Source organism: Equus quagga, chromosome 11 (genome assembly GCF_021613505.1).
Source record: "Equus quagga isolate Etosha38 chromosome 11, UCLA_HA_Equagga_1.0, whole genome shotgun sequence".
Classification (NCBI taxonomy): domain Eukaryota; kingdom Metazoa; phylum Chordata; class Mammalia; order Perissodactyla; family Equidae; genus Equus; species Equus quagga.
Window position 1 is genome coordinate 105,472,575 of NC_060277.1, and position 17,124 is coordinate 105,489,698.

The window sequence follows — 17,124 nt, forward strand, 5'->3', positions numbered from 1 at the left end:
TTTGGAGAAAGAAAACCAGGGTAGAGTGGTAAAGTTAATTTTTTTGAGTCAAATAACTAGTGCCTGGTATAGCTTAGCTATCCTTGAGCTCAAGTCCCCAGTTTTAGTAGCTTCCTTGCTCTTTAACAAATGTTCATCTGAAATCAGAAAAAGGAAGGTTCTAGAACATTGGAAGGTAAACTAAGAGAACTATATGTTGTCTTTCTGTTGGCCAGAATAATAATTCTCCCACTCTCTAGATCAGACTGAAGTTCCATCTGGTAGAGATTTATGCACTAACTGCATGAATGAACAATCTAAGTGTAGGTTTTGATAGGGTGAGAGATGTATGAGAAATTTTTTAAATGCCATTTAATTTAAACTTCATAATGTAATATTAATGACCGTGTATTAGTTTTCTATTGCTGCTGTAGCAAATTCCCACAAATTTAGTGAATTAAATAACACAAACTTATTATTGTCTAGTTCTATAGATTAGAAGTCTGAAATGGGTTTCACTGGGCTAAAATCAAGATGTTGGTAAGGCTGTGTTCCCTTCTAGAGACTCCAGGGGAGAATCTATTTCCTTGTCTTTTCCAGATTCTGGAAGCCACCTGCATTCCTTGGTTTGTATCCCTGTCCCCCATCCTCAAAGCCAGCAACGGTGAGTCAAGTCCCCACATTGCATCACTCTGACTTCCTCTCCTCCCCTCCCTTCTGCTTTTAAGGACTCTTGTACTTACATTGGGCCTACCCACATAATCTAGATTATCTATCTAATGTCGATGAAAATAATCCATAACCAATCTATAAATGAAAATTTGGGTGAGTTTATTCTGAGCTGAAATCTGAGGACCATGGCCCGGGGCCTTTTTTCCCAAAGGAACAAAGGGCACCGAAGAAGTGGGGTACACAGAGTGGTTATATACCCCCAAACAGGGTCTTTCACACATGATTGAAATGTCCCTCCCACAATAGTCACAAGATTGCCCTGTCGGCACAGCACTTGATGGACACAGCAGGTAGTGGGTCTGCTATCTCGGTGGGTGTAGCAGGAGGCAAGTCTATTGTCTCGAGCTGGGCAGTCACAGGTGAGCGCAGCAATCAGTTTCTAGCCTAAGGAAAGATGCTTAATCCTTAAGGAGACGCCATGTTGGGAGGGGTAGGGAAGTTGCACCTTTATCTCAAGGGCCTTTGTTCTTGCCATAGGGAATATCTAAAGCAGATATACAATGCATGCTCAACAGCCAAGGTCAGGCCCTTTTGGAAAGACAAGGTCAGGCCAAATTAGGTTTATACCAAATGGCTTCCTCATATTCTCCAATATATCCTATTGCTTGCCATTTTTATTTGTCACTAAGGTCAGCTGACAAACAATTTAAATTCCATCTGAAACCTTAATTTTCCTCTGCCATATATCCTAGCATATTCACAGGTTCCATGGATTAGGAAATGGATATCTTTGGAGGGCATCATCATTCTACCTAACACAGGCTGTAACAAAATAAAACAAATCTCAAAGTCTTAACTAAATAAAAGCTTATTTCTTACTCACATCAGGTGTTTCTTCTGGGACAGTCTTCCAAGTGACTATTCAGGGACCCAGGCTCCTTCCATCTTCTGGGTATGCCCTCCTACAGAGTTTCATGGTCTTCTCCATTCAGTTCACATGTGGGGAAAGGCAGCAAGGCTCTTGTGTGTGTCATTTTATGGGTCAGACCTGGAAATAGTGAACATTGTTTCCTCCCATATTCCATTGGCAGTACTCAGATATGTAACTATACCTAAGAAAAAGGAAGTTGGGAAATGTAGTCTATCTATGTGCTTGTGAAAGAAAGGAAATGTATTTGATGAAGAACTATTCAGCCCTTGCCCAGTCTGTCCCTAGTCACCAAACAACCGTCTCATTCTCCTATTACACATGGAACACACTTGTCTTTCCTGAAAGGAGAAAATCCAAGGTCATCACTAGTCATTGCATCAAGCTCAAAGTCAAGATACTTGGGTTATGTTCAGACTTTCAGAAAATCAGGACTGATGAAGGTTCCTTGAACCTACGAACCATATATACTTATACACGTACACTCTCAATATCCAATAGTGATATATAGACAGAAAACCCATATTTTAAACTCTTGTTTGGAAAAGGAAAGAACAAGAAACACACAGCCATTACCAGGCCATGGCAATTTTGAAACTCTTCTGGACAGATATTATGAAGGTCCATATGGTAGGGAAAATTCTTCATTTAGTCCTGAAGTCTGCTCTCTAAAACCTCCCCTCTCCATTGTTCTCCGTGGTTCCTCTGAGAGGTCCTTCTTTGTCCACTATCCCCCATGGCCATAATGAAGTGGGTGTTGGGGACTATACTTGGTCCTGGTGAAAGTTAGGGGACCCAGCAATAATCTTGAAGCTCAAGAAGTCAGTCTTTTTAGTCCACACTCATGGTATCTTTAGAGATACAATTTTCTCCAAAATTGATGTGCTTTTAAATCTTTTTGTTTCTAGTCAATTCCATGTTCCAGTAACTATATTTGAAGTGTTTTCATGGTGATATTTCTCATTTCTGATTTATCTGCTTCCTTATCCACTCCCCTCCAAGCCAATCTCAGCCTACTCAAAGCCATCAGAAACAATATGTTTGAAGATCATAGGTGTGACAGATTTTTATCTTAGGGTTTTGAGGGTGTGTGTTTTACTAAGAATCATTTTATTTTTGTCATTCGGAGCTTTTTCAATTTATCTTTATTACCTGGGGTAAAAAGCAGATTTTCCAACCCTAAAAGTTGTTGCTCTTGGGTTACTATATCCACCTTGATTTCTGCTTCAAAACCAGCTGGTTTTTCTCTGTGCTCATCTCTTTCTTGTTATATATTGCTAAGAGTAGCCAATAGTAGCAAAGAGACACTATTACTTTCATTCTTATCAACCTTTTTTAACAAGAACTACAGACTCAGTAGTCACATGAGGTCTGGTCTGCCTTTCTATTTACTGTAATCAGTAGTTCTGCCATATATTTTGCCATAGAATAACACGGACAGGACCTACATCTTTCCAGGTTCACCTATCAGTTTCTCTACTTCTTGCTGACTGATCAGTAAGCTAATGCCACAGATTTTAGGTTTGTGCTATGTTAGCCTCCAACTTAAAAGTACCAATTTCGAAATTAGTTAAGGTAATATTAGGTAGTAAAATAAAAACAACCTTGTAATCTTAGAGCCTTAGCATTATGATTATTTATTTCTAGCTCCTATCATGGTCTGTTGTGCCTATTTTTGATCAGGCAACTTTACAAGGACTCAAGTTCCTCCCATATTGTAGTTCTACCTTATTGAAAGTTCTTAGATCCTTCTCCTTTCAGGAACAGATGAGGAAAAAGAGCAAGGATCACTTGTGGGATTTTGTTATGAACTGAGCCAGAAACAGGTGAACGTCATTTTTGCCCACTTTCTATTGGCCAGAATTAAGTTACACAGACACATCTAATTGCAAAGGGTGGTGGGAAATACATTCTTGTTGTGTGTTTCCAGTGGGAAAAGGTAATGGATTTGGGTGTGCATATGCAGTCTGTCACATCAGAGGGTATAGAATTCAGTATATGGGTGTACCAAAAGCCAACTGCGCTATGTTAATATGGTGTTGCTTAGGGATCCATGAACCACTAATGATAGGTATCGAACATTTAGCAGCAAAAGCACTGTTGATAGCATGATATTGATGCAAATGATTTAAAAATCTTGGGGTGTTCAAAGTGTCATAGATCAAAAGTCTTTCATTTGCATAAGTACATTATTGAGTACTCACCAGACATTGTGCCAAACAAATGGAAATCAACAGGGTAATTTCTTGTCCTCAAAAAGCTTTCAGTATTCCAGGAAAGACAAGCATATTACATATATAACTAAAATGCAATTTTTTTCCTATAATAAAATTATAAGTGTGCTACAGAAGCACAGCAAAGGAAACTACTATGTCTTGGTCTTATAGATAAGTAGAGAGGGACAGTGAGGAAAAATTGAACAGTTATTAAGTGTGTCGTGTTTTGTTTTTTGTTTTGCTATGTAAACATACTATCTCATTAAAAAAGGAAGACTTTATGAATAGGGAGATATCAAATGCTATCCATGCTGCACTGAAGAAGTAAAACCCAAAGGTGTTAAAAGAGGCCAGTGGTTTTCCTAGTGCTGTGTTTTGGGGAAGAAATCTTAAAATCTATAATAATGTTCAAACTAAGAAAATCATTAAAGCCATTTCCTCCACTTTGGTGGTTGCCATTGTTGACGTTGAAGAGGAACTGGAATGAATAACTTAATGGTCAAAAGTTTGTTTTTGAGATGCCTGTAATATGGCACTTGGGCAACCTCCCATGATGCTAGGTCCCCATTGGGTCTGACGAAGGCAGACATTCGTTAAGCCTCTCACCACCAGCAGTTGGAACCCATCCACTTCATGCGAGTAGACAACCACAAGTATTTCATTCCATATATCAGTACCAGAAGCTAGAAGCATGGAATGCACACAGCATGCTTTGAACCTCATAATTGTTCCTTGTAATAATAAATTTTTACATTTGAACCTGTGAGTTATCAAGGAAAAAGAAACACAAAGCCACTTTGGTTAAAGGATAGACTTAAAATAACAGGAATTATGGAGATGGAAAAATACCACTTTTCTTTGTTGGCCCAAGGATTTATGTTTGGGGAAAAAATGATTCAGAGGTGATGGCCTTTTTGGACATTAACAAACTGTAAGCAGTTTGCATCTCTGACAAGGGATGGTGTGTAAATTCTAATAGGAAGGGGCTGTGACAGAAAAAAAAAACTAAGCTCAGGCAGCTTGATATTTATAAAGGGAGAAACTCTTTGGATTCTTTTTGTAAGGAAAATTTATTATGAAAGTCTCTTCAGCCTTTACTAGAGAGTGAGAACAATGGCTGTGCTTTAAACTAGATTATGAATATTTCTGAAAGTGGTATATCTATACAAACAGCAGGTTTTTTCCAGCCAACTTGTTACATTCAACTCATGCGTATCAGAATCTGAGCCTTATACAAATAAACTCCAGATGGGAGAAACAGTCAAACATTTAAACATTAGAAATTCCATGACAAAAGGACAAAGAAAAAAAGACATTTTCCCCCAAATTTTAAAAAGGAGAGAAATTAAAAGGAAAAAGTTGACAATTGGAGTTTCGATACATTTTTAAAATTTCAAATGTAAAAAAATAATTTTATATTGAAAGGCAAACTACAGATTACCACAAGAGTTTCATCAAATAAGGGAATGGATTTGTTTCTTTTCTGAATGTCTCATGCAAACTTATAAGAAAATAATTAACTAATAGACATACTGGCCAATGTTATAGCTACTCATAAGTGAGCAAATATAAATAATAGATATGCAAATGAAAAAAGCTTAATTATGTTAGTAATAAAATTATCATTAAACTGAGGTCACATTTCACATATTAAATAATAATAAACATCAAAAGAGAATTTTTTAAGCTAGCAAGTGTATCATGGAACTGATTTTCCTTCATTGCTGATAATATTGTAAATTGGTAAAAATGTTTTGGAACGCAACTTGAAATTTTGGGTACTTGTTGATTTAATGAGCCGGCTTCACAGGGTGAAATTATGAAATAACTGTATTTTTCTTCCATAATAGCTTGTTAAAATTCTGTGTTGAATCTTCCTTCCTTCTCTTTGGACAAAAACTTCAGGTAAACTCATTCTCAGGTGTATAATAGTCCAGTTCAAGCTTAAGAAACAAAACAAAACAGAACACAAAAATCCTTAATTATGTAATCCTGTATCTTTCTTTTTTTCTTTTTTTTGGTAAGGAAGATCAACCCTGAGTTAACATCTCTTGCCAATCTTCCACTTTTTGCTTGAGGAAGATTGTTGCTGAGCTAATATCTGTGCCAATCTTCCTCTATTTTGTATATGGGACGCCACCACAGCATGGCTTGATGAGCAAGTGTAGGTCCATGCCTGGGATTAATAACTATTGAGGTCTTTCTGCCTCAGAGTATTTTTATGGGTTCTTCAAAGAACCCGGTGAAAACCACGCACATACTATTCAGACTTGGGCAATGCCCCAACTGACTGGCTATGTATGACATCTATCCAACTCCAGCTTCTGGTGGTAATCTTTCTATAGCCTCTTACTCTTATTGGCTCTCAGCCCTTACAGGCAAACCATGTGATGAAATCCTCTCCAAGTGACTCATGCCTCCCTGACTTCTGTGGTGTCCACACCAGCTCCTGCCCTCTGTAGTGTCCACGCTGGCTCCACTTTCTTTCTGTGTTCTACCATTAGGATTACTTCCAGCCAACCTCTTGCCTTCAAAGTTTTCAGGTGAGAGCTAGCCTCTTTGTTTTCCAAATTCCTCACATACCAAGATCTGAGTTTTCTCACTTGTCTTGAGATTGGTTGAGAAAGCATAAAGGAAGGGAAAAGAAGTGTTGAATTTATTGACAATTGTTCTAAAAGATTATTTGTCAATCTTCCTAATGCATTCTTAACTTCTGTTATATAATGGAAGGTAGATGATAGGCTAAGAGGAGCTGAACCTGGTTTCGGCAACCCCCTTGGCAGGTTACGTATAAATGATCAGACATCTCTCTCTAGAAGGTAGGGATATTTGTTACACAACTTTTCAGCTTTGAAATCCCACCCAAAACTGAAACAATGGAAAACGTCTCACTTAAACTTTGCATATGTAAAGAAAATCTCCAAAATTTTCTGAATGTTTTAGACTATAGGGGAAAAAACCCTCTAAATTATGTAAAAGCTAAATGCATTAAGATAGTCCTTATGGTATTAGCTATAAAACTATAAAATCCCTAAATAATAATTTGGAAGCACTCCAACATCCCATGATAGGAGAACGGTTAAGGAAGTTAAGGCATATCTATATTAAGGGAGACTATGCTACCAAAACTATGGTAGCAAACTATGTTCTCATGTGGGAAAATAGGATTCCATGTTAAGTGGGAAAAGCAGGACACAAAATTGTATTCCAACTATGTTTACAACCATGTAAGATGCTTATTAAGAGGTTTGGGCTAGGAAATCAAACTAGCTTTCTAATCACACCTCTGTGACTTGGTAGTTTGGTAATCTTGAGAAAGTTATTTAAAATTCTAACTCTTTTCTCTAAAAGGAAGATAAAACTTGCTATTGTTGTTGTGAGACTTACATGAGCGAATTCAGAGAAAGTGTTACTGGGCATTTAATAATTACTCATAAACAGCTCCATTAAAATTCTGGAAAGGACACACAAAAATGAAGATAGGGGTGAGGTTAAAAAGGTAAGATCTCTTATACTTTATTTGTAATCTTCCTTTAGTGATGTTATCTTACTTCCATAATTAAAAACAGACACAAAGAAACCAAGCAGTAGGGGGCCAATACATTTGGTAATGCTGCCAGTCCATAAACTCTAGGGTAACTCCTAAACAGCAGCTTGCACCAAACTGAGGCTTCCTTACATTTTCTGGACAATTCTGTTTTCTCAACATCTTGTGTCAACCAATCTAAAAAAGACTATGCTCATCCCAATCAATTAGCATTCTCTGGCAACCTTTGAGTCACTTGAGTATCACTCCCTTAGACCTCAGATACAATCTACAATGGTTCATCTTGCTTTCTTCCCAGTCCACTTATGTCAAATAATAAAACCAAAATAAAATATTTCTGAAATAAACCAAGGTTTATATCCAGTTTTTGGTCATTTGATAAAAGAGAGAAAATTACAATCTCTTGAAGTAGGTTTAATTCAAACAAGAGATTGTATCTTGGCAAACCTTTCAATGATTTTTATTTCAGTTTATTATATGTGCTCATTATCTGGACTATAATCTGCATATACCTTGGGTATTAAAGTAAACTGCTTTTGAAAGTTTGCAAATAAACTCTCGCCCTATGCATTATCACTCTTTTATTTACTACTATATGCCCTAATAAAAATATTACATGCATTATTTCCAATCAAGAAGAGAGCCAACAATAGCATTTAAGAAGGATGGGAGGTTAAAAACTTAAAAGATCTTTGCTGAGTGGATTTTGGATTAAGACCTTGACCATACCCCAGAAACATATAATTGATTAACCTAAGCTGGTCTCTTAAGGACTCAGTGAAGCTGACTTTTACACATTTACTTCTTACATGGCTTTACACTCCTGCTTCTAGTGAGAACTAGTCAACTTGCTCAATCAATAACAAAGAAATTCATATTTTCATATTTGAGACAAAATTTGAACAACTACAACTATAGGTCTTGCTTCGTAGTTATATAGGGATAAATTATTAAAAATAACCTCCCAAATAGAAAGATATCAAACAGAATATTTAAGAATTCTCTTCGAGGGGCCGGCCTGGTGGCACAGCGGTTAAGTTTGCTTGTTCCACTTTGGCGGCCCAGAGTTCAGCAGTTCAGATCCTGGGTGTGGACATGGCACCGCTTGGCATGCCATGCTATGGTAGGCATCCCATATATAAAGTAGAGGAAGATGGGCATGGATGTTAGCTCAGGGCCAGTCTTCCTCAGCAAAAAGTGGAGGATTGGCAGCACTGAGCTCAGGGCTAATCTTCCAAAAAAAAAAAAGAATTCTCTTCCATTGATTTTTCATTTTTCATTTATTTGCTGAGGAAGATTCACCCTGAGCTAGCATCTGTTGCTAATCTTCCTCTTTTTTTTTTGGCTTGGAGATTCACCCTGAGCTAACATCTGTGCCAATCTTCCTCTACTTTATATGTGAGTCACCGGCACAGCATGTCCCCTGACAAGTGGTCCAGGTCCGCATGCAGGAACTGAACCTGGGCCGCCCAAGTGGAGTATGCTGAATTTAACCACTAGGCAACAGGGCTGGTCCCCATTGATCCTTTGTTATTTAAAGAAAAGATGGTGAATTTTTCACTGGAAACTTGTGGTCAACTATTTTTAAAATAAACATAGAGTTGGGGATAGTAGCTCACTGATATTTCAGATTTTTAGAAAATTGAATCCAGTGGTGTATCAATTAATTTTTACTAGCAAACAACCACAAGAACTCAGTGGTATACAACTATAAGCACTGATTTCTCATTTATGTGTCTGCACGGCAGCTGGATGGGGTGGGGGGACTTTGCTGGTCTTGGCTGGGATCAGCTGGACTTGGCTCCAGCCACAGATTCAGAACAGGTTTGTTTCATGTGTTCTCATGTTCTGGGACCAGTAGACTGGAAGAGAAATATTCTGATGAAGGGGCATGGAAGGTCCCAAAGAGAATGAGAAAAAACAAATGATACCTCTCAAGGTCTAGGTTTTGAACTTTCACACCGTCATTTCCACCCCTATTATTGTACATTACATGCTAACGTGGTAGAGAAATATACTCCTCCCATAGAGATTGGGGAAGAATACAGTGACTGTTCCTGAATAACAATCTAATCTAACATAAGCAGTACACATTTTTCTTCATGTTCCTATAACAATGTCACAAACACGTCAACCTAATCACTAAATTCTCTGGCTTTTTTTCCCTTTACTATCTCTCATATCTCTTCACTGCCTCCCATTTCTCGATTATGTGTACAACGTATTTTCCTTAAACTATTACACTGGCCTCCTTTCCTGTATTTCATGCCACTTAACTTCATCTTCTATAATTCTGTCATTGTTAACTTTTTAGCAAAAAGTGTGGGCATATTGTTTCTCCCCTCATAATTCAATGACTCCTTATCATGACAGGTGGGCAAATTTTCTTAACATGGAATAAATGACCCCGTTGATCTAATTTACTCCTTTCTTCTTAGCTCCCTCTCTACCCAATTTCCGCATTACATTTTAGACCTCCACAATCTTCCTGTGCTCTCTCACACCACCATGCCCCTGCATCTGCCATACCATCTGTGTGTAGTGCCCTCTTCCACTGGTCCATGGGTCAGAGTCTTCCTCATCTTTCAATGCTAGCTCTTGTCTGAAGCTGTATCAATCAGACAAGTCTAATTTATAAATCAGTAAAAAATGACAGTGGCTCGTAACTTCAAAGGTTTATTTCCTGTTCACAATATATGTCCACTGCTGTTGGTTTTAAATCTTTTCATTCCAGGACGCTGATTGATGGAGTAGCTCTTGAGATATTTCACCACAGGAGAAATAAAAATGGTGAACCATGTACTAGCTCTTAAAACTTCTGCTTGGCAGTGCTCCATGCCACTCCTATTTCATTGACTAAAGCAAGTCACATACCTAAGTCAGAGTTCAATAGGATGGACATGGAAAACTCTTCCTCAGAGAGGGACACCTCACTGTGAGCCAATAAATATTTTGAAGGATAAGAAAATATACCACAGAAACTGTCCTTTTGTCTTCCTATTAGACATAAAGATTCTTTGTACTATGTAACAACAACAATTAATATATACATTATTTATTTAAAGGAATAGTATATGGGTCTTTATTGATACCTAGTTCATTGGCTACATTTTCTATTTTCCACTTATCTTCAGGCAACAGTGTTACTCAACTTTCTGCCACGATATAACAAAGATCCTTCTTCCTCTGTTCCTCCGGTTTCCAATAATATTTATCTCATTTACCTGCCAGTCTTCGCCTGAAGGTTTATGAATGAGCACAAGGCTTCTACAGACAGTTTCTTCTAGGTGCTCCGGCTGTCACCAACACTTTTCTTAAAGCCCGCTCCTAGTTCCAAAGCCACTCCCAAATTTTGGGTTGTATTCTGGCAATGTCCCACTGTTGATATTAATGTATGTTTTAGTTATATATCGCTGTGTGATAAATTACTGCAAAACTTAGAAGCCTAAAACAACAAACCCTTATCTCAGTTTCTTGAAGATCTAGCTAAGAATATTTTCAACCAGGGTATTGAAAGTGCCACCTGTTTTCTTCTTGCTGTTTCTAGTAAGATGCAAGAAAAGAGAGAAAAGCTAAAAGAAAAACTATTGAATTTTTAAAATATATGTTGTTTTGAAGATTCCTAGGGTCTCATACAGGGTTTAACACATAGGAGAAAGAGACTTGAATAAAACTAACTAAATGAATCAATAAAAATTTAACCAAAATTGTTAGGGCATGGAAACTATTCCATACGATACTACAATGGCAGGTATGTGTTATTGTACATTTGTCAAAATCGATAAAATGTACAGCACCAAGAGTGAACCCTAATGTAAACTATGGACTTTGGGTGATAATGATATGTCAGTGTAGGTTCATCAATTGTAACAAATGTACCACTCTGGTGGAGGATGTTGACAGTGGGAGAGGCTGTGCTTGTGTGAGGACAGGAGGTATATGGGAACTCGTACTCTCCTTTCAATTTTGCTGAGAATCTAAAACTGCTGTAAAAAAATAAAGTGTACTATTTTTAAAAAATACTACTTTGGAGAAAAATGTTTTAACCAAAATAATCACATTTAAGTAAGTACATGTTGAGAATTCAGTTTTGACTATTATCATGGTGGCTTTTGTTCTGACAAAATTTAGGGGACTCTTGGAAGAGTCTCCATGGGCAAGTTTAATAACCAGAGGGACAGAAATAAGGGAGTAGAGATAGTGACAAATATAGAGCTATATCCTCTGAAGCCCATGCAGAATTTTTTCATTCCAGATCCTGTGATCCTAGATTGAATCTTTGGATTGGTCACTGTGTGTGCATGTATCAGTTCCTGGGACCCTCTTTAAAATTAATTTACAATAGCATAGTACCATTTCAGTAAACCCCCTCATGCTTCAGGAAAAGATTGTGTGGGGTCAGGGATGTTCCTGTAACAACTTTGTATGTCAGTCAATACCTTTGAAGAGAATTAGGAATCATCCACTGGGGAGATTTGGCCACCTTTTTATTTCTCCCTGCACTGTGAATTTCTGCTAATGATTGCCAGATTCCTACTTGCAGTCCCAACCAAGATGTGGGAGAGCAGTGAGTCTGCATGAAATAAAAAGGACAAAGTAGAGACCTGGAGAAGTGGAACTGTAGAACACAATATATATCAATAAAGAGAAGGCTAATATTTTATTTAACTCTAGGAATGTACAAAGCAAGGGGATAATAATCCTTTAGCGATGCTGTAGATGGCCTAAATTCCCTGGAAGGTCAAAATATGCTCTATAGATTTGACCTGATTGAAGTGAGTAGAAAACAAGTCACTAGAAAAGAGTCAGAGAAAGAGGGGGGCTTAGTAACATCTGGGATGACTCCACTGAACCCTACAGTTGTCTTCCTCTCTATGAAACTCTGTGAGTAGCCGTTACCCTAAGCAATTGCAGCTAAACTAGACTGGGAACTGTGGTGATTCCCTGGTTGTGAAGAAGAGACCTCTGGCTTCATCTCTCCCTGAAAGCCTGTTAGTTGTGACAACAATGACATCAGTTGCCTGTATGGGTGGAAGAGGGTGACAGTTTTGGACACAGGGAATTCCATCAGATATTTGGATGAACATTTCTTTTTGGTTGTTTATTCCCAACATTTGAGGTTATAATAGAAAATCAAGGAGTATTCTTTCTCTTAGTTAAACAAATGTCTTTAATTCTCTGAAGAGTATAAATGAGAAGGGAAATAATTTAGTGCTTGGACATTTGTGCTTGTCAAGGTAGCAGTGTCTCGATATGATTGAAAAATAGCCATTCAAAAATACTAGTCTTTCTTATTGACGTTTAACCTGACTTTGGCCAAGATTGTCATAAAAAGCTAGAGATGTTGCATAGCCATTGTGATCATTCATTTTGGTAGACCATCTACTTGCATGACCTCAGTTATAACGTCATGAAATGTGCCAGAGTTGGTGGAGAAAAACTAGTGTCTGAAATTTAAGAGTATTTTTTATTCCCTCTGGTAGTCTTTCTAAAATTCTGTGAGTAGAACTTACCTAGTTTGATTCTTCATTACTTGGAAATCCTGAATAGTTTTTCTTGGAAGTGACCAGATGGAAAAAATTAAAAATGTTTTAGAAGAGCTATTAATGCTGGGTGGGTTTTTTCTAGGAGCCCTTTATTTTTATTTAGACTTAGATCAAGAACATTTATAAGATTAATATTAGCTTACCCAACATGACAAAAACTGTTTTCATTAGAATTTTAAGCCATAGCTATACGCATTGATGAGTTTGACTCTGTTTTTAGTGGTTGTCTTTACCTCTCCTGAATTTTAAGAAGATAACAAAATGAAAATTTTTCACTACAATTTTGCTTCAAATGGCATAAGTTGTTGCCTTTAAAAATATGAACCTAAATAATCAGTGATACCTTCTCCAGAATCTTTTCATAGAGGACAGTTAGTCTCCTTCTTATTACACTTAATGGATGTTCCTTGGTAAAGAACAAATACTAAATGGGCAATGGGCACCTCTCAAAGAAAGACTAGGTTCTACTGCTGAATTTCTGGGGGAAAAATTCTACAGGAAAATGATGAGTAAACCCAAAGAAACTCCTCTTCTTTTTAACATTTTGTAATCACATGCCATGATCCCATCTACATTAAATGAAATGTAGGTGTTAAAATCCTCAAAATTTCCACAAATGGGGAAAAATTTTATAAGATTTTCATAGTGCAGACATAAATACTGTGAATTGGACAAAGGAAGAGCAAGCTTCTGAAACCCCAAGAGACAGCCAAATAATGGGATGCTGTATGAATGCAAGTTAGTACCTCTACCAGAACAGAGCATCCAGGAGGTAGTGTATCTCTCTCGTAGTTTTACAAGGCAGAGATTGTGATGCAGAAAGAAGAGAAAAGACTTTGGAATGAGGCAGACATGGGTACAAATTATTAACAGCTTTATCTTTAACAGATTTCTGAATCTCTCCAAACATCTGTTTTCTTCTTTCTGAAATAAGGACAGAAATTAAAGGGATGTTGGGAAGCAAAGTATCTGATGCGGCTCACCAAGGTTAATTATCTTTTACTTGGTATTGGTGTCTGTGTGGGTTTATATTTAATTTGTAAATGTAATTCACCAGAAGGTATCCACATTGTGGGTTACAGAATTCTCTGTGCACACACAAGCTCAATAATTATACAGAACATACAAGAATAATACAAAGGACTTAAGATAAATTTTAACCTGTTTGAAAGAAGTTGTCAAATAGTTGAAAGAACAATACTCATGCAATTCCAACCCCATCAGATCCTTAGCTGCCTCATCTGTGTGATGAAGCAGATGTCTACCTGGCAGGGAGGATACAACAATTTAGTGAAATAAACTATTCAAAAGTGTCTAGAACATAGTAGATGTTTAATTAAAGTCCATTGTGAAGAATAAAATAAAAATTAATATCATTCAATGAAAATGAACGACACTTCTCCTCCTGATAGATTTTTTAGCATAGAATGAGCAAAGATACCTTAGCTCTTCAATGTGCCTATGCTCTTGTCTCTGTTTTCACTCTTCCCCGCATAATATATATTAACACTACATTATTTTTTTTTCTCATTGTTCCTTGTTACAAGCATCTCTACTAATTATCCTGTTATAGCCCAATAACTGGATGGATTCTTCTGTCCAATGTCTTTGATACAATCATGTATATATCAACATGTTTTACTTCTCTTTTCAAGTTGCTATGTACAAGTCCTAATCTGTTCTCCTCTACTTAGCAAGTTCCTGCAGAAAAGGGCTTTATTAGTCTCATGTGTTTCAATATCAGATTGATGTGTTGTTTTGCTTACATAGAGATGACGGCAGCTCCCCAAATAGCTCATGTTGTATCATTTTGATTGTGTTTCCAGGAGTGAAAATATGTTTTGGATGAACCATTCACATATTTCAACCTGGTGCTCCTTGTGGCTGTTCCAAGAGACCAAAGACACATTTTTGAGGGCGATATTACTGGTCACATGTAGAGTAGGAGGCCAAGTGGACATATCTTTGAATGGAGTTTATGCTAGAAAGTCATTATTAGATTGTTTGCTTCTGATATGAAGGGTTCTTAATGAGTGGTTTGCAAAATTGATTCTAGCTATTTTTCAGTCAGTTTAAAATCAGTAACAAAGATACAAATTGTACGTGAAAAACCTATAGAAATAAATTAACAATAATAACTCTGAATACGATCTTTCTGTTTTTGAAAAATTCTAACATGAATGTTCACTTTCATATTCCTTCATATCTCAGTAATGAAAAAGTTTTATTATCCTTTAATAGTAAACCTGACTTTGCCTTGAACCTTGAAAGGATCTGGTTTGGTGCCTGTTTTGAAATCTGAATGAAAAGAAACCAATCATTGTAAAATGCTTTTCACATATTGTAAGATAGGGTATTATCTGTACCTCACATCACTTAGGAGGAAAACAAGGAACAAAGTATCCTTTTTAATAGTAAAACAAAGGTAAAGGAAGAAGTGACAATGCCAAAGAAATACGAAATTATTTGTTTACTATGTTTGTTTATATTAAGTAATTTTCTTCTAAAAGTTTTTTTGTTTTAATGAAAACAGAGAAGACATGATGCCAGATCTCATAGTTTGAGATCCCTGAATTTCTCCAATTTCCAATTCCTTACAGCAGTAAAATTTCTTATCTTGTACTTACAATTGAATTCTTACCCCAGTAGTGCTCTTGTGAATATAGTGGCTGATAATGGAACATTCATACAATTTCTATTGGTACAGAACAAAACAAATAAAAAGTGAAGTGCAATCATTATTATCAAGTAAAATCATATGTACCATGTACATTTAGAGTACACAAAGTCTAGGTGAAATCAAGAGAAGTAAAAAAAAAATCACCCCAGCCAGGCGATTATTTGTTTATGAAGCATCATACACTGGGATATTTGGCCCATGGTGGACATGTTCAGCATCCCCAGATATTTAGTGTCAAGTAGCCCCAATTTTCAATTTTTTCATGCTAATTTATAGGGATTGGCATGTTCTATTTTTAGCTTTTTTTAATTATCCAAATTTTAATTTTGGAAAAGCAAATAAAATTGGATGAGTTACTGGAACTGTTTTTTACAGAGCTTCAGTGTTCAGATGTCCTGGATGTGATGAGGCTAACATGGACCTTCAGAACTGGAGACTAGCTCTTCTGGTCTAATCTTCCACATGGATGGTAATACCTGGAAGCAGTGAAGTTACAAAGGATACAAATGATCTGTTCCAAGCTTTCAAGAACATCTGGTGGTTTTTAGTTTCTCCTCCCTCATAGTTCTCTGCTAATATATTTTCTTTCAATGCAGAAACACCTTAGAATATAGACTAATGACAGATGACAGTAGGAAAGCCCTTTGGAACTGTAAATACTGATTTTCCATGCTGCTTTTTCTTCTCGACATATATGTGATAATACTGAGAGGAAACAATGAAAAATAATGTGTATTTTATTGCCACTAAGTTTACAGCTTTTCAACACAGCAACTGCAGCAAGACTTGGAGAGACGTCCAAAAGACTCATAAAATGCCCTTAAGAATCAATTTGAAAGTGAATTTATTTGTAGCCTTTCAGTTTTGCCAAAAAAGGGAAATTTCCTGAAATGTTTGCGATTTTTCTCAGACTAAGGGTATGATGTCCTAGTTACTGAGATCCTCTGGAAATTATTGAGACAACTTGCAACTTTCTCATTCTTGCTCATCCAGGAAATGAAATAAGCATTTATCTTATGATGTGGCAGTGAGAACACTGGAATGGATTGACTGATCTGTTAAAGAAGTGAGGTGGCAAGAATGTCCTTTATTCAGCTGCTGGTATCTGATGTTTCCCCCCACATAAACTCAGTGATAGACCCAAGACTTCTTAAAAGTTCATTGTCTGCCTGCTCAGTTTGTAATTCTAAATCAGGTTTTCTGAGCCTTGGCTCTGTTGACATTACGGGTCAAATAATTCTTTACTGGGGGTAGGGGCTGGTTGTCCTGTGCATTGTGGAATGTCTAATAGCATCCTTGGCTTTTACCCACTAGATACCAGTGGCCTTCCTTCCCCCCAATTATAACAACCAAACATATCTCATTGCCAAATGGCCCCTAAGGAGCAACTTGCTCTTGATTGAGTACCATTGCTGTAAATTTTGCAAAAATAACCTGACGACTTTAACACTTTAACACTTTTAACACTTTAATACTTAATATTCTAGATAACATCCTAGAATATTATATTATATTATTATATGTCTATCTATGCTAGATATAGATATACGGTATAT

At 36.9% G+C, this 17,124-nt stretch overlaps 1 long non-coding RNA gene across 3 annotated transcripts in view; it reads left to right on the top strand.

Annotated features, from left to right (window-relative positions):
• The first annotated feature begins 594 nt into the window (after positions 1–594).
• LOC124247141 (uncharacterized) overlaps positions 595–17,124 on the top strand; it is a 55,077-nt gene continuing 38,547 nt past the window's right edge. For all 3 annotated transcript variants that reach the window (XR_006890668.1, XR_006890667.1, XR_006890666.1), the window contains exon 1: positions 595–643. This is a non-coding gene — a long non-coding RNA (uncharacterized LOC124247141). The remainder of the gene's footprint in view (positions 644–17,124) is intronic.